Here is a 5,929-nt window from a genome sequence, read left to right as displayed (position 1 = left end):
CACAGCAGTAGCTGATAATACCTGATCTCTCTTTGCACTAGTGTTATTATGAGGTGAGTTAGCCTCAACGCAGGATTGTGCACCCAAAAAATTTAGCAGTGGCGAGCACCTGAGGTACCTTGCCATCCTGCAACTTGGCCTTAAGGGCACCAAGAAGGCCATCTGATTCCGCCCCTGTCGCGCACACTTGGTCGAATGAAAAAGGCTCAATAGTATCTGCCCCAACACCATTAGAGCCCAACTGTGGCAACTCAAAGTTGGTACGAGCATTGGCACCACGTAAACCACGAGCAGCATCATCATATGCTCGTGCAGCGTCCTCAGCAGTGTCAAATGTTCCCAGCCAAAGCCTGACTTTGCGCAATGAGTCCTTGATCTCAGCCACCCATCTCCCCGTGGGTCTTTGCCGAACCCCCACAAATCTATGGTGTCCTCTCGATGATGATTTCCTTCTGCCACGCAAGGTGCCATCAGGTGAAGCTCGAAGTCCCATGTTGATTCTTTCCTATTAATCGAACCGTTTAGTACGTAGCTGAGGCAATTCTTGTTTTATAGAGGGTAGTCAGTAAAAAAAAGGTATCTTCAAGTCCCACTGATGGACAAATGAGGAAACGGCATTCTCATTTTTTAATGTGTGTGAAAAGGATCGGATGCATTTTTTTTTTTTTATTATTATAAATAATCAGGGGCGGAGGCACACATAAGCTTTGGGGGGCCATCCCCTCCCCCCCCCCCCCCAAAAAAAAAAGCTTTTGAAACCCCTATATAATACTATATAAAAACAAGTTAGCTCCTGCAAATTTATCTATTGGCCCCTCCAAAAAAATTCACATAACTAGTCTAATACTAGTTTTAGTGGTTTCCCCTTTGAAATATGTTGTGGTTGTATGATCAATCAAAGGGTTGAGACAATTATCTCTCAAAACTACATAGAATGACACACTAGTATGAGTGATAAAAAATATTTTATCTCATAAGTATGTCTCAATTTTATTAGCTGACGATTGGATGTATCTAGAGCATGGAACTATTAGGATTAAAGAAGGTATATGGAAGTAATGAAAATAATTAGCTAAGTGGGGTTGTCTAGCAAATTATGGCATATAAAATGACAAAAACAAAGTAAAAGTATGAGTTACCTTTCAGTCATTAGCCTTTGGTTAAGCAATTGACTGGAGCAATTGTCATATGTGTTTATTTTGTTGTGGGTCTTATGCATCATACAATGTTAATTTCTTTATAGCATTCATTTTGAAATATGACTATTTTTACTATTACAATATTTTAGTTTCTCAAGTGGACTTCATCTAACAAAACACATGTTTACTCAAACCAAAAATAAATAAATAAATACAAAGTTGTCCAATTGCTTTTTTTATTAAGTAAACAAGAGTGCACTATATTTGTGCATATTCAAATGTGATAGTCGCTAAAAGTTTATTGTTTTTCTTAAACTAGTGATTTTTTTTTTTTTGTGTGTGTGTGTGTGGCAATCTTAATCTTTAAGCTTCATTTCTTTATTTCTCTTAACTCTAACTATCTCACACATACATACACATAAATATATGAGTTATGAGTCTTATGACTAATGTACAAGCATGTAATTCGGCCCCCAAGTTAAAAATCCTAGCTACGCCCCTGTAAATAATGATCGGATGTCATTATCAGCAATCAGCAAAGCAGGCCTGTTGTTTGTATCGAACGCAGCATTGAAATATCAACGAAATTTTGTTTAGAATAAGTTATCTGCGAAATGGTCATCGTTTCATTTCATCGTTGCTTAACTGGCACTGATGAAATGATGCTGAAAAAAATATCAAATGACTAATATATAACTACCCAAATGCCAAATGAATCCAAGGGTAGTAGTTATGTGCAAAATTAGTTGTTTCCTATATTAACAATTAAAAACTGTGCACTAATTGATATAGTCCCATTGTCGTGTAGTTTGTGGATAATTAAAGTCTAGTAGCAGGGGCTTCTGGATGCATGAGATCATGCACTTGTGCTAAAAGATGGATGCAGACAAATGTTGTACTTGTATGTTCTGTTCATTTCAAACCGACTATAGGATCGGCTTAGAGCATTAATTAAATTGCTATTTTTAGTATTACCATATACAAAGAGTGTGTAACATTAATGATGGTATAGGTAAAATTCTTACCTACTTAACTACCATGCTTAGTAATAGATAGCTGTGCACTATAACTCAAAGCTGAAAGCAAATAATATTTTTTATTCCCATCTCTCATTAAAATAATATTTCTTTCTTTCGTTTTTCTATTTCTTTTTTTCCTCCACCATTTCACTTATTCTCTCTTTCTCAAAAACAAAACTCTCACCTCTCTCTCATCCTCCTCAAACTCTCACCTCCGATTCATCCATCATCCTCACCATTCCAGTCAAAATGGCCGAAAAATCTTAGTATGTAAACTTGGTTTCCCCCCCCCCCCTTTTTCCTTCTTTCTTTCTTTCAATGATGGAAAAGAGAGAGCGAACTAAGCGAGAGAAAGTGAAAGAACTTTTACAAAATGAAGACTATAGACTCACCTGTTTCTAATCTCTAAAAGTGCTATTGCGTAAGCTTGTAAACTGAAGGAAAGAAAAAGAAGAACGGTGCGAATTGGGAAGAAGCAAATAAACAACTAAAGAAGAAGAATGAAAAGGGAGGGAAGAAGCAAATAAAAAACTGAAGAAGAAGAATGAAAAGGGAGAGAAGAAGTATATTATATTTAGGCTTGTCCACAGGTCGGTCCGGGTCGAGTTTGTGCCCAACCTGGAACCAACCTAATTACTTCGGGTCTACCATTTCTGGACCCGCCGCCGACTGGTAAAAGGGGTCAGTTCGGACGGTCAGACCTCGCTGAAGATCGATCGGTTCTCGGTCAGGGTTGAAATTTGCAAAACTACACCGAATTTTGCTGAAATCCACAGGATCTGTACCAAATCAGGCCGCATATGCTGAGATCTGACCAGATTTCAATGAGATCTCACTGGATCTCGAAGAGATCAGGCTAGACTTAACGAGATTTCGCTGGATCTAGTCAAATCTCAACGAGATCTAGCAGATATCAGGCCATTTCTCGACTAATCGGACTAAAACCATTGGCGAAACGCTCCCATCGACGAAAAACAATGACTTTTTCCGGTGATAATACGGTAGGATCGGTTTTTTCCATTTTTCATGATCAGACCCATCAACCGACCTGCCAGTCTCGGGTTCTGGGGACGACGACCCGTCACCGACCCGTCACTGGCGTCAGGTCGACCGGTTCTCAGATCGAATTGGCCGGGTTGGCCGGGTGGGTCGGTTGGTAGGTTGGTCTAGACACCCCTAATTATATTATTATGGAGTGGAGATTTTTTTTAAGATCTTGGGGTGTAGATTAAACATTGGAAAGTGAAACATTATATTTTAAGGATTTTGCTAATGTGTACCCTTAAGGACACATAATAATTTTCATTTTTGGAAAAAAGATTTCTTGGAAATTGAAAAAGTATTGAAAGTTTTTTCAGTTCCCGAGAAAATATTTCTAAAAATGAATAGCTTAAGGTGTGCTCTTAGGTCACACATTAACTGGACCATATTTTAAAAGTGGATGAGATGAGACATGAGAGTGACTGTTGGCAGGTGAATTAGAGAAAAATTTAAGAAAAGAAAAAGAAAAAAATTTTAAAATTTTTGTTGAGTTAATATTTTATATAATATATGTTTCCTTACAATATTTTACAATAATTTCATAATAAGTTTAGTTCTTAAGTTATTAGAAATTGTTTTATGCCGAAAAAAAAAAATGTATATGTATATGTATATATATGTGTGTGTGTGTGTGTGTGTGTGTGTATAATTTGGGATTAAAAAAATATTATTGTTATATTATACGATTATTTGCTATTATGTGATGGTGGTGATGGTGGTGATGGCAGTGGTTGGGGCAGTTGCAGAGGCAATAGCAGGGGCAGTTATGGTTGCAGTGGTTGTGATTGTTATTTATTGTAGTGGATATATTATTTTATTGTAGTAGATATATTATTTTATTGTAATGAATATGTTATTTTATTGTATTGTTTATATCATTTTATTGTGTTGAAAGCTAAAATTTAACCACTGATGTTGGATGTTTTGTAAAGTGAGAAAGTAAAATAGATAAAGTAGTTTTTTATAATGCCAAATAACTAAAATTATGGCTCCACCAATGAGGATACTCTTATAAACTATCCTGGGTTTCCCTTTAGAAATGGGCCTGAAATGTGTATCGACCTTATCTATGTCACACACACATATTTCGACTTGTCTCATTAACCTATTCTTTTCTTTTCTTTTTCTCCTTCCCAAACTTTTTTTTTTGGGGCTAAACTTTCGTAGGCTTTTATAAGCAATATGGTCCAATAGTGCTTAGCTTTCTTTGTAAGCTAATTGATTAGTATTATTATTATTATTATTAGGCTAAAATGCAAAACTTATCTTCTATGTTACACAATTAATTTCAGTACTCTGAGATTCAAGTTTATTCAATTAAGGTATCTCTATCAACTTTTATTATATGTTGCGGTTAATTGTCCAATTTTTTATTTTTTTTTCTTCAAAATTTTTTAATTAAAAAAATCTAATTAATGATTGAAAACTATTTTTCAGATTTAACAAAATATATATATTTAACAAAAGTTAACAAAGAAACCTTAATTGAATAAACTTGAAACTTTAACAATATTAGAGGATTGAAATGAATTTTAGAAAAACTTAAAGGATGAGTTTTGTACTTTAGTATTATTATTATTATTTAACCAAGTCAATGACTTGTTTAATACATCATCAGACAATTTCCCATTATTTATTTTTGGGAAAGCAGAACTAATCATTTGATTACTTTGTTCTTTGTCTTCTATTCTTACTCTCTCCCACCCAGGTCTCTTTGGCTCTTTGGATATTCATTATCAACTACAAACAAGGAAATGTTTTATAGAAGGTTCTTATTCAACCTTTGTGTAGAAGTGTGTCCAACACAAAAGTCGCCTAATAATTGTTTCGCAATGAATTCTAGATTGGGTGATATAAATCAACCTTAAAAATAACACATTTGTGTTATTCTATAATTCTATGAGATTGTTTCTAAACTTAGTTGAAGTTTCTATTCTTCTTGTTATTTTTTGGATTAAACTTGTTTTTTCCACTAAAGATTTTGTACATTTACTAAGAATATTTCCAACATTAACTCATGGTAGAAAAGAAGTGGCCCTGTTACTACATTTGCATTTTTTAGTATGGATTTGAAAAGTCTCAAAATAACTCAATGTTTCATGACACCCCATTCTCTTTCATTCTTTCTTAAGCTCTTAATCCAACAACGAACAGGGAATAAATCAAGAACAATTAATTTAAGAACCCAAATTTTTTTATTAACTACGTATCTAATTTGTTGTGATTGGTGGTAGATAATAATTTTTTTTTTTTTTTTGGGTTAAAGGAAACTTCATTAAAGAACTAACTAGCCAAAGTGGCAAAAGTAGTGGTTGAAAGCCTACAATAATAAAACCCAGTAGCATCCAAATTAATCAGGGAAGTAACTTCAACAAAGGGGGAAATATCAAAAAATAACAAAATCCTCCTAGAGAGAACATCCAACTTTTGCTAGAGCGTCGACGCATTTATTCGCTTTCCGAAATACATGCTTTACTCTGACTTGACGAAAGCTGCCTAGCAATGACTTGCAATCATTAAGAAGGGGAGAATATGATCTATTAGCATTGATTTTAGATTTAACCAGATCCACAATCACTTTAGCATCAAGCTCCACTTCTAAATTCTGGATACCAATATCAGGAGCTAACCGCAGGCCATCCTAAGAGCCAAGAACTCAGCATAATACTTAAAGCATACCCAATGGACCTTGAGAAACCTTTAACCCAATTGCCAAGGCTATCTCTGATG

This window comes from Quercus lobata, chromosome 2, assembly GCF_001633185.2.
Source record: "Quercus lobata isolate SW786 chromosome 2, ValleyOak3.0 Primary Assembly, whole genome shotgun sequence".
NCBI lineage: Eukaryota > Viridiplantae > Streptophyta > Magnoliopsida > Fagales > Fagaceae > Quercus > Quercus lobata.
The sequence above is the reverse complement of the archived record's forward strand: the minus strand, read 5'-3'. Positions refer to the sequence as shown.